This window comes from Tamandua tetradactyla, chromosome 17, assembly GCF_023851605.1.
Source record: "Tamandua tetradactyla isolate mTamTet1 chromosome 17, mTamTet1.pri, whole genome shotgun sequence".
Lineage (NCBI taxonomy): Eukaryota > Metazoa > Chordata > Mammalia > Pilosa > Myrmecophagidae > Tamandua > Tamandua tetradactyla.
This window is the reverse complement of record NC_135343.1, coordinates 81,802,166-81,819,354: the sequence shown is the minus strand read 5'-3', so window position 1 is coordinate 81,819,354 and position 17,189 is coordinate 81,802,166. Positions and strand designations below refer to the sequence as shown.

At 38.3% G+C, this 17,189-nt stretch overlaps 1 long non-coding RNA gene across 3 annotated transcripts in view; it reads left to right on the top strand.

The window, feature by feature from the left end:
- Positions 1-17,189, top strand: part of LOC143661440 (uncharacterized) — a 138,313-nt gene that overhangs the window by 38,075 nt on the left and 83,049 nt on the right. For 2 of the 3 annotated variants that reach the window (XR_013164589.1, XR_013164588.1), the window contains 2 exons: positions 1,266-1,398; positions 14,939-15,015. This is a non-coding gene — a long non-coding RNA (uncharacterized LOC143661440). The remainder of the gene's footprint in view (positions 1-1,265; positions 1,399-14,938; positions 15,016-17,189) is intronic. The other variant, XR_013164590.1, reaches the window with a different exon arrangement.

Sequence of the window (17,189 nt, the reverse complement as noted above, 5' to 3'; positions counted from 1 at the left end):
CATGGTGATGAATACACAACTATGTGATGATATTGTGAGCCATTGATTGTACGCCATATGTAGAATATATATGAAGATTTTTCAATTTAAAAAAAAAAGATAGGAAGAAAAAAGAAGTATATGATTACAAGTAACACATCATCAGCTCTCCGTGTTATGGTGACTGTCTCTTTGTGCTTGCGTTAACACAGTGTTTCTCAAGCTCAGCATCCATTCGGATTACCTGAGGGACTTGTTAGAATCCGACTGGGGGGTCCTATACCAGTGTTGCTGACTGAGCAGTTCTGGGATGAGGTCCATGATTTGATAGTCCTGCTAATCCAAGACCATACTTTATAATAATATATTATAATTTATGATGATTTAACTTTCTGTCTCCACTTGACTATTGTTATTGAAAATGGATCAAATTCAGTTTCATGTCAATTTCTAGAATGTAAAAAGTACCTGGTGTATAGTAGCTGCTCAATAAATGCATAGAGAACTTTAATCAATAGTACTATTTTGACTGTATAAACTCTCACAAATTTTCTGCTTGTGCACTACTTTTTCTTCCTGTCGCTACCAGCTATTTTCTGGGAAACTAAAATTCCAAAGGTTCCCAATGACATTAATGTAAAATCTGAAACATTATGAAAGAAATTTTGGATAATTTAGTATATTAATATAATAACTAGCTAATATAAAAGATTGTCAGTTTTAAACTGGTTTTTATTTATAGAAAAATAGAAATAAGTTTTCTCATTAGTGTCTTGAGCTTGCATGTATTCTCAAAAAAAAAAATCTCAGCATAGATTTCAGATAATAATAATAATAATACTCAAATTTACCATTGCCTTAAATTGAAGTTATATAGAATGCCTGCACAATAGTACTTCTTGAAGCCAACTGTTAAAACAATTTGCATTAGAGTTATGAGATGTGATCTATGGATAGAGTTTCCAAGATAGAAATAATAAATGATAAACCTATAGATAATTCAAGTTGATAAATGTTATTGGTTTTCTAAATCGCCACTGATGACCTTGACCTCCCAGAAAGAAAACCACATGGGTCAAACTAAACTGAACTAACCTAAAGTAAAAATTCTATTCACGTTTTACAAAACTGGGAAGGGAGAGGGATGAAGGTGGGTCTGTGCAGCAGAGGGGTGAAAAGAGCATGTGCCACAATACGCAACTTTATTTCATGTAAAAGCAGCATGCTACTTGGGTATTGGTGTGCAAAATAACGAAGTCCCACTGAAGTCTCATTTCTATTTTCAGGAACACCTCTCTCATTTCCACCACAGTGCAACCTGCAAAGCAATAGGAACTTTTGCTGGCTCGTGCCTTCCTTCACAAAGCAGGTTGACTCCAGATGTCCCCCTTGCCATGTGGAAATGAAAGAAAGCTGAGGGTATGACTGGGTGAAAATTTGTCTCATTGACTACTGAGTCAAAATACAGCTTGGATTAGTTAGTATATTAATAACTAGCAAGAGGCCAGAAGCAAATATTCTAAAATAAATCTGAAGGCAAAGGTTAAAAATGTCAGCAACATAAGCATTTAGCTTTGCTGCCCATTTCCATTTCCTGCTTTAAAGCTTGTCTTATTTGCTGCCCAAATATTTGTTGAGTTGGGAACAGATGAAAGGATGAGATTAAATAAACCTTTGTCTGTGACCTTACTCTTTGGCTTATAGTCATTAAATGATAAAGCTGAATGAGGTAATTTTATTCTGCATTTTTTTTAAACTCTTCACTCTGGTTTTAGATTACTCTTTCCCTACAGTTATCTTCCCTTCACTAGAGGTATCTTCTACTCTTAGCACCATCTGTAGTTCTAAGGTCTTTTCAGATGTAAAATTCTCTCCTGCAGTGATTGTCTGGCTGTTTTTTTAATGCTTTTCTTTTTTCCCCCATACCTATTACTTATATTTTTCTTTTCCACTAATTTGATCTCCTTGGCAGCTGGTACCATCTCCATTATTTCATCCTGCTCCCATAAATAATGTCAGAGCACTCAACTGTATTCTGCCTCAGAGGAGCAACGGGTAGATAAATCTGTGCCACATCTTTTCTTTCTTTCAAAGAATGGGTAGCTATTTGTCCATCATATAAATTTCTTCATATTTCCTTTCAATAATTAGTTGTTTAAAAAGCAGTGCCATCTTCTAAAGAGTTGGTTCTACATTGGAATCTTATGAATTCTTATGAACCCATAGGAAAGGAAAATATTTTAAGGGTGGAGAAAGATCAGAAGTGAGGAAGGACACACCATTTCATCTATATGTTTCTTCTCTTTCATTTACTATAATTATGTAAGATTTTAAATTGTATACAGATGCCTTGATGGTATATTAATATTCCCAGCCTTTGTGGAACTCAGAATCCTTAAACAGGTAGGTAATAATCCTAGAGTATTTATGTATCTATATTCTAAAAAATATATATGTGTATTCTAAAATAAAGAATACATTTTAAGTTTACTGAAATAGGATTTTCTCTAGGAGATGCTTTCTTGGTGTGTTAATTGCAAATTCTCATCAGTGAAATTCTCTTTTCTAGTTTTCACAACTTAGCTTTTGTGTTTGGCATGAATGAATTATCTTCTAGACTATATTCCTTCCAATCAAAGCCTCTTTTTGTTAATTTGGCTGAAACATTTCTAGTAGGCAGAAAAGGGTAATACTGGAGGCTTGTAAGGTTTTGACCTTATTGATAAAAGTCTGTGGACTGGAACAAAAAGGAGATTGTTTCTTCAGCAGTTGGCCTCAACTATCCCTGTGCCTGCCTCAGATTCATCTGGAGTGTTGTACTAACTATAAGTACATGATCCCAACTCTCAGAGAGTTGATATCAGTTGATCAGAGTTGGGACCCAGGAAAGAGTATTTTATGAAACCTCTGAGTTGGTTCTTGTGTGCTGTTGGAGTGGCAAACATTGGTTTATAATCAGATTGATAAACTGTGGACATGTGTGTGGGTCCAAGAGCGTTTTCATGATGCTAGGGTAACTGTGTTTCGCATTGTGTGTCCTTCTTTGGTATTTCCCTTGGAATTCTCAAAAGTAGCTTAAACTCTAGCCCCACAATAGTTAAGCTTGGCTCTGCCTTTTCTTTTGCATGGTTGCTATATGCCATTTCTTAGAGAATAAAAGTAAATGCCTAATTTATTGATGAAAATCTGGATAAGGGGATTAAAAAGAAGGAAAGGCAGAGATCATCCTCTACGATGTGGGAACAGTGAAGGAGCATACATGTGCTTTTTGTTTCTGCATCTGGCAAAGCGGGCCACAAATCTAGTTAAATCCATCATGTCAGCCTTGACTACAAGCTGATTGTTTTCTGTCTATGGAGATGTGACATTAAGTAGCCTATATACTGTGTTATTTATTTGTTTATAGGTTAATTGTTCAGAATATTGATCTCATGGGCTCATTTTCCCATTCTTCCTCAAAAACCCTTTCAAATCAACAAACATAAAACAGGACAGACTCTTTCACACAAGGGGATTGTTAAATGATGCAGGTTCTTTCTATTTGGTGCCTTTTAAAGAATCATTCTTGCAAGGAAATATAATCCAGTATAAATATTTCAGCCACCCAGGAGTTATTGCAAGGTTTTGGGCCCCCACTTGTGGAGGGATTCAAGAAACAAATTAGGATGCACCAACATTTGCACCTTCCCTTTTGGTTAATTTAACACTGAATAGAGGGTTCTCAGTTGCCCCCAAATTATATAAATTTGAATGCACGAAAATTACTTATGGATAAGTTACTTTAGTGAGAACTGCTTGTAGGTCTCTAATTCTGCGTGAAAAAAAAAAGAATGCTAAATATAGATACGACAGCTTAGTTTGAGCAGTGGGGACAGAGGGTGTCAACTGCCCCATTTCCTACTTCCTATAGATGTAATTATGCCATAACCTCTGCTTAATTTTGTAATGTGATTATTTTTATTTTTTTATTTTTTTAACTTTTTTATTAATTAAAAAAATTAACAAAACATTAAGATATCATTCCATTCTACATATACAATCAGTAATTCTTAATATCATCACATAGTTGCATATTCATCATTTCTTAGAACATTTGCATCGATTTAGAAAAAGAAGTAAAAAGACAACAGAAAAAGAAATAAAATGATAACAGAGAAAATAAAAGATTATACATACCATACCCCTTACCCCTTGCTTTCATTTACCACTAGCATTTCAACTAAATTCATTTTAACATTTGTTCCCCCTATTATTTATTTTTATTGCATATGTTCTACTCTTCTGGTGATATAGTAGCTAAAAGGAGCATCAGACACAAGGTTTTCACATTCACAGAGTCTCATTGTGAAAGCTATATCATTGTTCAATCATCATCAAGAAACATGGCTACTGGAACACAGCTCCACATTTACAGGCAGTTCCCTCCAGCCTCTCCGCTACATCTTGAACAACAAGGTGATATCTACTTAATGCATAAGAATAACCTCCAGGATAACCTCTCAACTCTGCTTGGAATCTCTCAGCCATTGACCTTTAGTCGAGAAGGGTCTCTCAATCCCTTCATGTTAATTCTCAGCTCATTCTAGGGTTTTTCTCAGTCCCTTGATGCTGAGTCTCAGCTCATTCTAGGATCTCTGTCCCACATTGCCAGGAAGGTCCACACCCCTGGGAGTCATGTCCCATGCAGAGAGGGGGAGGGTGGTGAGGCTGCTCATCATGTTGGCTGGAGAGAGAGGCCACATCTGAGCAACAAAAGAGGCTCTCTTGGGGGTGACTCTTAGGCCTAAATTTTAAGTAGACTTGACCTATCCTTTGTGGGGTTAAGTTTCATGTGAACAAACCCCAAGACTGGGGGCTCAGCCTATAGCTTTGGTTGTCCACACTGTTTGTGAGAATATCAAGAATTCGACTTGGGGAAGTTGAATTTCTCCCTGTTCTCACCATTCCCCAAAGGGGGCCTTGCAAATACTTTTCCACTCACTGATCAAATCACTCTGGGATTCATTGGGGCATCACTGTGGACAAACCAACAAAATCTCATGTCCTACCTGAGATTCCAAGTACTTATGACATTCAATCAAACTATCTACATGGGCCCATGCCCCGCAGCAGCCGACCTGCCCGCCCTCCTCTCCCCTCTTCCGCCTTCACTGGCTCCTCCGCCACCGGCCTCGACAGCCTTGCTGCCCTCACCTTTCCTCCTCCAGAACAGCTACTGGGGGAGTGGAGACAATACAGAGCAGCTCCTGGAGCCACGACGGAGATCGGAGGGACAGCGTACCCCATCCTGGAACGGCTGACTGTCTGGGAGAACCAGCTCCGGTGAGATCACCGAGGGGCGTGGGCTTTCCCGGGCGGGACGGCAAGCGGCCGGAGTCCCTCCCTTCCTCCTTCCCAGGCCAGCTGGCAGAATTGGACAGGCAGTCCCCTTGGGCCTCGGCGGCTGGCGCCCCCACCACGCGAGGCCCCCTGGAACAACTGAGAGAATTCGGTCGGAAATCCCCAGACTGCGGAGAACAGTGACTGGGGGGTCCCTTCCAAACACGTGACTCCCCGGTCTGGCTGGGAACAGTGCACTCTCCCGGGCTGCGACAGCTGGCGCCCTCCCGCCACGCTTGGCGCCCCGGGCCGACTAGGTAATTCGGCCAGACGCTCTCCTGTGCTGCGACGGCCAGCGACCCTCCCTGCGTTCGGACCCCCGGGCCGGCTGGCACTCTTCCAAGACGCTTCGGCTGCCGAACCTCCCCTACGGCGAGAATTTTCCAGAGTTAAAGGACCCATAGCAACTTTCACTGGTGGAACCCGTAGACAAACGTGTGCCACGAGTGCCACCTACTGGGCAGGATAAGAAAAACAGAACCCAGAGATTTCACAGAAAAATCTTTCAACCTGTGGGGTCCAACACCCAGGGAAATCTGACTAATGCCCAGACGCCAGCAGAAGATAACGGATCACGCTCAGAAAACTGAAAATATGGCCCAGTCAAAGGAACAAACCAATAGTTCAAATGAGATACAGGAGCTGAAGCAACTAATGCTGAATATATGAACAGAAATGGAAAACCTCTTCAAAAACGAAATTGATAAATTGAGGGAGGACATGAAGAAGACATGGGCTGATCAAAAAGAAGAAATAGAAAAACTGAAAAAACAAATCACAGAGCTTATGGAAGTGAAGGATAAAGTAGAAAAGATAGAAAAAACAATGGATACCTACAATGACAGATTTAAAGAGACAGAAGATAGAATTAGTGATTTGGAGGATGAAACATCTGAATTCCAAAAACAAACAGAAACTATCCGGAAAAGAATGGAAAAATTTGAACAGGGTATCAGGGAACTCAAGGACAATGTGAACCGGACAAATATACGTGTTGTGGGTGTCCCAGAAGGAGAAGAGAAGGGAAAAGGAGGAGAAAAACTAATGGAAGAAATTTTCACTGAAAATTTCCCAACTCTTATGAAAGACCTAAAATTACAGATCCAAGAAGTGCAGCGCAGCCCAAAGAGATTAGACCCAAATAGGCGTTCCCCAAGAGACTTACTAGTTAGAATGTCAGAGGTCAAAGAGAAAGAGAGGATCTTGAAAGCAGCGAGAGAGAAGCAATCCATCACATACAAGGGAAACCCAATAAGACTATGTGTAGATTTCTCAGCAGAAACCATGGAAGCTAGAAGACAGTGGGGTGATATATTTAAGTTACTAAAAGAGAAAAACTGCCAACCAAGACTCCTATATCCAGCAAAATTGTCCTTCAAAAATGAGGGAGAAATTAAAACATTCTCAGACAAAAAGTCACTGAGAGAATTTGTGACCAAGAGACCAGCTCTGCAAGAAATACTAAAGGGAGCACTAGAGTCAGATACAAAAAGACAGAAGAGAGAGGCATGGAGAAGAGTGTAGAAAGAAGGAAAGTCAGATATGATATATATAATACAAAAGGCAAAATGGTAGAGGAAAATATTATCCAAACAGTAATAACTCTAAATGTTAATGGACTGAATTCCCCAATCAAAAGACATAGACTGGCAGAATGGATTAAAAAACAGGATCCTTCTATATGCTGTCTACAGGAAACACATCTTAGACCCAAAGATAAACGTAGGTTGAAAGTGAAAGGTTGGGAAAAGATATTTCATGCAAATAACAACCAGAAAAGAGCAGGGGTGGCTATACTAATATCCAACAAATTAGACTTCAAATGTAAAACAGTTAAAAGAGACAAAGAAGGACACTATATACTAATAAAAGGAACAATTAAACAAGAAGACATAACAATCATAAATATTTATGCACAAAACCAGAATGCCCCAAAATATGTGAGGAATACACTGCAAACACTGAAAAGGGAAATAGACACATCTACCATAATAGTTGGAGACTTCAATTCACCACTCTCATCAATGGACAGAACATCTAGACAGAGGATCAATAAAGAAATAGAGAATCTGAATATTACTATAAATGAGCTTGACTTGACAGACATTTATAGGACATTAAATCCCACAACAGCAGGATACACCTTTTTCTCAAGTGCTCATGGATCATTCTCAAAGATAGACCATATGCTGGGTCACAAAGCAAGTCTCAACAAATTTAAAAAGATTGAAATCATACACAACACTTTCTCAGATCATAAAGGAATGAAGTTGGAAATCAATAATAGGCGGAGTGCCAGAAAATTCACAAATACATGGAGGCTCAACAACACACTCTTAAACAATGAGTGGGTCAAAGAAGAAATTGCAAGAGAAATTAGTAAATACCTAGAGGCGAATGAAAATGAAGACACAACATACAAAAACTTATGGGACACAGCAAAGGCAGTGCTAAGAGGGAAACTTATTGCCCTAAATGCCTTTATCAGAAAAGAAGAAAAGGCAAAAATGCAGGAATTAACTGTCCACTTGGAAGAACTGGAGAAAGAACAGCAAACTAATCCCAAAGCAAGCAAAAGGAAAGTAATAACAAAGATTAGAGCAGAAATAAATGAAATTGAAAACATGAAAACAATAGAGAAAATCAATAAGACCAGAAGTTGGTTCTATGAGAAAATCAATAAGATTGATGGGCCCTTAGCAAGATTGACAAAAAGAAGAAGAGAGAAGATGCAAATAAATAAGATCAGAAATGGAAGAGGAGACATAACTAATGACCTCACAGAAATAAAGGAGGTAATAACAGGATATTATGAACAACTTTACGCTAATAAATACAACAATTTAGATGAAATGGATGGGTTCCTGGAAAGACATGAACAACCAACTTTGACTCAAGAAGAAATAGATGACCTCAACAAACCAATCACAAGTAAAGAGATTGAATTAGTCATTCAAAAGCTCCCTAAAAAGAAAAGTCCAGGACCAGACGGCTTCACATGTGAATTCTATCAAACATTCCAGAAAGAATTAGTACCAACTCTCCTCAAACTCTCAACATAATCGAAGTGGAGGGAAAACTACCTAATTCATTCTATGAAGCCAACATCACCCTCATACCAAAACCAGGCAAAGATATTACAAAAAAAGAAAACTACAGACCAATCTCTCTAATGAATACAGATGCAAAAATCCTCAATAAAATTCTAGCAAATCGTATCCAACAACACATTAAAAGAATGATACATCATGACCAAGTAGGATTCATCCCAGGTATGCAAGGATGGTTCAACATAAGAAAATCAATTAATGTAATACACCATATCAACAAATCAAAGCCGAAAAATCACATGATCATCTCAATTGATGCAGAGAAGGCATTTGACAAGATTCAACATCCTTTCCTGTTGAAAACACTTCAAAAGATAGGAATACAAGGGAACTTCCTTAAAATGATAGAGGGAATATATGAAAAACCCACAGCTAATATCATCCTCAATGGGGAAAAATTGAAAACTTTCCCCCTAAGATCAGGAACAAGACAAGGATGTCCACTATCACCACTACTATTCAACATCGTGTTGGAGGTTCTAGCCAGAGCAATTAGACAAGAAAAAGAAATACAAGGCATCAAAATTGGAAAGGAAGAAGCAAAACTATCACTGTTTGCAGATGATATGATACTATACGTCGAAAACCCAGAAAAATCCACAACATAATTACTAGAGCTAATAAATGAGTACAGCAAAGTAGCAGGCTACAAGATCAACATTCAAAAATCTGTAGCTTTTCTATACACTAGTAATGAACAAGCTGAGGCGGAAATCAAGAAACAAATCCCATTTACAATCGCAACTAAAAGAATAAAATACCTAGGAATAAATTTAACCAAAGAGACAAAAAACCTATATAAAGAAAACTACAAAAAACGGCTAAAAGAAATCACAGAAGACCTAAATAGATGGAAGGGCATACTGTGTTCATGGATTGGAAGACTAAATATAATTAAGATGTCAATCCTACCTAAACTCATCTACAGATTCAATGCAATACCAATCAAAATCCCAACAACTTATTTTTCAGAATTAGAAAAACCAATAAGCAAATTTATCTGGAAGGGCAGGTTGCCCTGAATTGCTAAAAACATCTTGAGGAAAAAAAACGAAGCTGGAGGTCTCGCGATGCCGGACTTTAAGGCATATTATGAAGCCACAGTGGTCTAAACAGCATGGTATTGACATAAAGATAGATATATCGACCAATGGAATCGAATAGAGTGCTCAGATATAGACCCTCTCATCTATGGACATTTGATCTTTGATAAGGCAGTCAAGCCAACTCACCTGGGACAGAACAGTCTCTTCAATAAATGGTGCCTAGAGAACTGGATATCCATATGTAAAAGAACGAAAGAAGACCCATATCTCACACCTTATACAAAAGTTAACTCAAAATGGATCAAAGATCTAAACATTAGGTCTAAGACCATAAAACAGTTAGAGGAAAATGTAGGGAGATATGTTATGAATCTTACAACTGGAGGTGGTTTTATGGACCTTAAACCTAAAGCAAGAGCACTGAAGAAAGAAATAAATAAATGGGACCTCCTCAAAATTAAACACTTTTGTGCATCGAAGAACTTCATCAAGAAAGTAGAAAGACAGCCTACACAATGGGAGATAATATTTGGAAATGACATATCAGATAAAGCTCTAGTATCCAGAATTTATAAAGAGGTTGTTCAACTCAACAACAAAAAGACAGCCAACCCAATTATAAAATGGGAAAAAGACTTGAACAGACACCTACCAGAAGAGGAAATACGGATGGCCAAGAGGCACATGAAGAGATGCTCAATGTCCCTGGCCATTAGAGAAATGCAAATCAAAACCACAATGAGATATCATCTCACACCCACCAGAATGGCCATTATCAACAAAACAGAAAATGACAAGTGCTGGAGAGGATGTGGAGAAAGAGGCACACTTCTCCACTGTTGGTGGGAATGTCAAATGGTGCAACCACTGTGGAAGGCAGTTTGGCAGTTCCTCAAAAAGCTGAATATAGAATTGCCATATGACCCAGCAATACCATTGCTAGGTATCTACTGAAAGGACTTAAGGGCAAAGACACAAACGGACATTTGCACACCAATGTTTATAGCAGCATTATTTACAATTGCAAAGAGATGGAAACAGCCAAAATGTCCATCAATAGAAGAATGGCTAAACCAACGGTGGTATATACGTACGATGGAATATTATGCAGCTTTAAGACAAGATAAACTTATGAAACATGTAATAACATGGATGGACCTAGAGAACATTATGCTGAGTGAGACTAGCCAAAAACTAAAGGACAAATACTGTATGGTCCCACTGATGTGAACGGACATTCGAGAATAAACTTGAAATATGTCATTGGTAACAGAGTCCAGCAGGAGTTAGAAACAGGGTAAGACAATGGGTAATTGAAGCTGAAGAGATACAGACTGTGCAACAGGACTAGATACAAAAACTCAAAAATGGACAGCACAATAATACCTAATTGTAAATTAATCATGTTAAAACACTGAATGAAGCTGCATCTGAGCTACAGGTTTTTTTTTTTGTTTGTTTGTTTGTTTGTTTGTTTTTACTATTATTACTACTTTTATTTCTTTTCTCTATATTAACATTTTATATCCTTTTCTGTTGTGTTGCTAGTTCCTCTAAACCGATGCAAATGTACTAAGAAACGATGATCATGCATCTATGTGATGATGTTAAGAATTACTGAGTGCATATGTAGAATGGTATGATTTCTAAATGTTGTGTTAATTTCTTTTTTTTCTTTCCGTTAATAAAAAAAAAACTATCTACATGAGTTATATTAGGAAGTGCTCTAGTCAAAATATAAATTTTGTAACAAATAAACATTTTTTGCTTTAGTCTCACACATAAGGTGACATTTTAAAGTATTAATTATCATCTATTTCAGCACCCTGCAATAATGACATTCCTTTGTTCTTCCAAATGCAAAAACATTTTTAAAATTTGTACATTGTACATTTCACTATTATTATACACTCTAGGCATTCCTAGATTATACCATCTCGATCTTTACCATCTATCTTTCTTTCTGATTTCATTTATGTCCCTAGCCCTCCTCCCTCTATCATTCTCATATGCAGCTTCATTCAGTGTTTTAACATAATTACATTACAGATAGGTAGTATTGTGCTGTCCATTTCTGAGTTTTTATATTCAGTCCTGTTGCACAATCTGTATCCCTTCAGCTCCAATTACCCAATATCTCACCCTATTTCTGTCTCCTGATGGTCTCTGTTACCAAGGAAATATTCCAAGTTTATTCACTAATGTCAGTTCATATCAGTGAGACCATACAGTATTTGTCCTTTTGTTTCTGGCTAATCACACTCAGTATAATGTCCTTAAGGTCCATTCGTGTTGTTACATGCTTAGTAACTTTATTCTGTCTTACAGCTGCATAATATTCCATCTTATATAAATGTCACAGTTTGTTTAGCCAATTGTCTGTTGATGGACATTTTGGCTGTTTCCATTTCTTGGTTATTGTTAATAATGCCGCTACAAACATTGATGTGTAAATGTCCATTTGTGTCCTTGGCCTCATGTCCTTTGAGTAGAGACAGCATATAGATGGGTCCTGTTTTTTAATCCATTCTGCCAGACTATGTCTTTTGATTGGAGAGTTTAATCCATTAACATTCAGTGTTATTACTGCATGGGTAGTACTTTCTTCTACTATTTTGCCTTCTGGATTTTATATGTCATATCTAATTTTCCTTCTTTTTACCTTTACTCATAGTCTTCCTTTCTACACTCTTCTCCACACCTCTCTCTCCTGTCTTCGTATTTGTCTCTAGTGTTCCCTTTAGTATTTCTTGCAGAGCTGGTCTCTTGGTCACAAATTATCTCAGTGATTTTTTGTCTGAAAATGTTTTAATTTTTCCCTCATTTTTGAAGGACAGTTTTGCTGGATATAGAATTCTTGGTTGGCAGTTTTTCTCTTTTAATAATTTAAATATATTATCCCACTGTCTTCTCGCCTCCATGGTTTCTGCTGAGAGATCTGCGCATAGTCTTATTGGGCTTCACTTGTATGTGATGGATTGCTTTTCTCTTGCTGTTTCAAGATCCTCTCTTTCTCTTTGACCTCTGACATTCTGATTATTAAATGTCTTGGAGTATGTCTATTTGGATCTATTCTCTTTGGGGTACGCTGCACTTCTTGGATCTGTAATTTTAAGTCTTTCATAAGAGTTGGGAGATTTTCAGTGATAATTTCCTCCATTAGTTTTTCTCCTCCTTTTCCCTTCTCTTCTCCTTCTGGGACACCCACAACACGTATATTCTTGCGCTTCATATTGTCTTTCAATTCCCTGAGTCCCTGCTCATATTTTTCCATTTTTTTCCCTATAGTTTCTGTTTCTTGTCGGATTTCAGATGTTCCGTCCTCCAGTTCAGAAATCCTATGTTCTGTCTCTCGAAATCTACCATTGTAGGTTTCCATTTTTTTTTTATCTCTTCTACTGTGTCTTTCATTCCCATAAGTTCTGTGATTTGTTTTTTCAGACTTTCAGTTTCTTCTTTTTGTTCTTTCCTTGCCTTCTTTATATCCTCCCTAAGTTCATTGATTTGGTTTTTGATGAGGTTTTCCATGTCTGTTCGTACATTCTGAATTAATTGTTTCAGCTCCTGTATGTCATTTGAATTGTTGGTTTGTTCCTTTGACTGGGCCATATCTTCCATTTTCCTGGTGTGATTTGTTATTTTTTGCTGGTGTCTAGGCATTTAATTACCTTAATTAGTTTATTCTGGAGATTGCTTTTATTTCTTTTATCTAGGGTTTTCTTGCTGGATGAATTTGTTGTCTATCTGTTCTTTGACATTCCGTTCAGCTTTATCTGGACCTTTAGCTTAAGTTTTGTTTAACAGAGGAGAATTTTTTGGTTCTTCTTTTCTTGTTTCTTGCCCTGCTTGTGTGGTGCCTTCCCCCCCCCCCCATGCTTAGGAGTGTCTACTTAGATATTATATTCCCCAGCCAGATTTTCCCGGACCAAACTGGCCTCCTATCAGGAGGAAAGAGTCACCTGCATCGGTTTTCCCTGAGGGTGAGACCCAGCAGGTTGAAAGACTTTCCTGTGAAGTCTCTGGACTCTGTTTTTCTTATCCTGCCCTGTGTGTGGCGCTTGTCTGACTGCAGGTCCCATCAGCATAAGATGATGTGGTACCTTTAACTTTGGCAGACTCTCCCTGCTGGGGGCATGGTGGAGACAGAGGAGAGGTTGTAGGCTGGTTTTAATGGCTTCAAATTACCAAGCCCTGGTGTCTGAATTCCTTGATGGAAGGATTCCACCCGGGTGGGGCTTCACCCCTCCCCTGAGGAAGGCACAAGCTCCAGATAAGCCCCCAAAAGAGCTCACTTCTGCCTATGCCTGGGGCAGTTGCAGCCTGAAAAGTCCTGCCGCTGTATCCAGAGACAGTCAAGCCTTTGTAGATACACAGCCACAAAAACCTCTGTTTCCTTCTTTTTTTCCCCCCTTTTTCTGTCTGTCCTGCCTCCTTGGCACCGGGGCAAAAATGAGCAACCTCCGCTTTGATCAGGTTCACCTAAGCTGGGGGCCTATTTTTAGTAGTCAGAATTTGTTAATTAGTTCCACAATTGGCGTTTGATTGTGCCCAGTCCCTGCTGCTGGTAAAGTCCTTTCCTTTCCCCTCTGGGAATTGGCCTGAGTGGGGGGTGGGGCGCTGGCCGCCACAGCTTTGGGAACTCACAGTTCGGGGGGGTGCTCGCAGCTGGTCCAGACTGGGGTACACTGTGTGTCTGGTCACTGATGTGGCCCCAGGAGCTGTTCTGTACTGCTTCTGGTTATTTAGTAGTTGTTCTTGAGGACGAACTAAAACATGCATGTTATTAAGCTGCCATCTTGACCCAGAAGTGCTCATGTGATTATTTTTTGTAATTAACAGAAAGTAAATTCAAAGACTGCTGTTGATGGTTGGATGGGTATTTGGAAGTTGAGACAAGGACATAGCCCGGGGGGCTTTAATTCCCTTGGTAGTGGTGAGTTCAGGTGGTCTGGGGAGATGCAGAGGCTGAAGCTTAGCGTGCTGTGAGGAGGCAGCACCAGAGGAGAACCATGAGGGAACGCGAGCGTTTAGAAGGCCACGAAGGAATTTCGAATCCGAGGTGGATTATAACAGAGAGCAGAGAAAGAGTTATGAGTCAAGAACTAGATAGCTGAATGTGAGGAAAAAGAAGCTTCCAAAATTGAGTCCTCAGTGGTCAAAGAAGGATGAAGAGCAGGGTACAGACATAGATGCAGAAAGGAATTCCAGGAGCAAAGAGCTAAAATAGGGTGATAGTTGGCAGACGCAGCAAAAGTGAGATAAGGTGAGGGGTGATTGCTCAGAGGCCTAGCTGAATTCAGCCAGACAAGATGATGTTTCTTTAGTTTGTTAGAGTCTCCTGATTTTGCATTATTTTAAAAAATTTCCTTTCTTTCTTTGGTATTATTTGGAATTATAATTTAAAAAATTTTTTTATTTTTGCAGGACTTAATGACATATGGTATTGGACAAGAAAATTCTGTAAGTAAGAAAACTTGAAAGTGCTGGTGTGGCTTCTGTTGGTAAGTTGTATTTTGGGCCATTTTTTCTTGAGTATATTTCCAACTGTATTTCTCACTTAGTCCTTTAACAACCACTACACATCTAGGATAAATTATTTTAGGTCTTTAACTTACCAAATCAACTTATTCAAGAATATAATTTTTAAAAACCATTCAAACAATACAAAAAACATTTATAACTGATATGCAAAATGATTTTCTATAGTAAGGAGAGTTTTGCTAGTGTTTGCTTTAGTTTTGAGAGTAGGATTAAAAATCTATCTTTTCTTATTGTCTGGTTATAGTCCTTAGCTCTGACTCATGCCACTCATTTTAAGCCAGAAACAAAACTCTGACTCTTTAGTAATAATTTCAGAAACAAAACTTTGACTTTTGGTAATTTTAGGGGATTTGGGGCTTGTTCCATGTGTTGTTTATTTTCAGAAAGCATTCTGTTTATTTAAAAAAATTGTTTGAAATGTCTTTAAGTAGATTCTTAATATCATCACGTAGAATGAGTCCAGAAGAGAGCAAACAGATTTTTGTTTCATTTTTACTTTGCTGTAATAAGATACATGTGTGTTTTATTATTTTCTTTCCCTCTTACCAAAAGGTCTCATACTATATATAATCTGTCAAACTTTGATTTTTCTCAATTAGTATTTCTTGAAAATGCTACTTATTCATAGAGATCTTCTTCATTCTCTAGCTGCCCAGTAGTTAATTTTGTGGATGTACCATAGCTTACTCAACCAAGCTACATATGGTCATTTAAGTTGCTTTCAGTATTTTACAATTATTGGAAACAAATTGGGAGTATGTATTTTGAAATGGTTGGAAGTACACCTTCAGTGAAAATTCTCAGAAGAAATATTGCTTTGTTAAAATGTAAGCATATATGTAGTTTTGTTAGACATTTGCCCAATTCCCCCCATTTAAGAATGTAATAATTTACATTACCATTAGCAATGAATGAGAGTCCCTGTTTTCTCCACAGCCTAGCCAACAAAGTATGTTATACTTTTTAATTTTTGTCAATCTGACAGGTAAGAAAGAGTATTTCCATGTGTTTTTCAGAGGCATATCTCTTATCACTCAAGGAGAACATCTTTTTGTATGCTAAACAGTCATTTGTGCATCTTTTTGTGAATTGCCTGTTCATATCTTTTGCCCTTTTTTCTCTTGGATTGCTGAAACCATGCTGTTTTCCATGTTTTCCTCCAAAAGCCACAAAGACCTGAGGAAGTAAACCAAGTAACATCTGTAATCATGCATATCTTGGATTTAATACATAGCTGGTTACTTAAGAATTAATCCAGTTATGCCTACCTTCAGGTTTCTGATGCAAAAGGAATGGGCTCTGTTTTTAATGACCACTCCTGGTGATTTTGATGCCCAGCCAAGTGTAGAAAACATTGATGAGACTATAGTTACTGCAACTAGAAAACAAGCTCCACAACTTCACTAAAAAGAGAACAGGCTAGGTGAGAATGGGTTAGAAGGGGAGTTGGAGAAGGCTGCCTCTTAAATGGAACATTTTAACTGGTCTGCACATTTGCTAGGTCAGCTTTGTGCCTCTTGGGAGAATGGACGTATTATGCAGTCCGTTCCTGATCCTCCATATGCAGTTCACCACCTGGGCGTCTTGACTTTAAGAGCAGGTGAAAACCCAATATTGGATAAGATTCTCAGTTTTAGTCACCCCAGCAAAATCAGATTGTTAATTCACCCCATCCTTCTCTCAGTGTGTTATGGTCTCTTGGCTTTAATTGCTCCTTTGGCTCTGGAGAAAGAAATTCTAACCCTTTTGGGGCAGAGGCCATGAATGTGGTGTGATCTTTATGTGGGTGGAGTTTAGGGATAGCTGCAATCTGGGTCCAATGTGGGGCTCGGATACCTCTCCCCAAGATATATTTGCCTACTGAGGGCTTACTTTTTACTTCAATTCTATGATTATTCAGTTGAAGGTCTTGTGAATTGATAAGTAAAGTACCTCCAATTTGCTTCCTGGGGTAGCCACTGATATATACAGCAGACTGGGTCTTAGCCACTGTGGACTATGATACGTAAATACAGTTTATACTTACATTATAATACACCATTTGACAATCCAGTAACAGTCTTAAGTCACTGATTTCCATACTTTCCTTGGTGTAATTGTTTCTGAATAAAAAACAGACACATCTCTAAAAGTT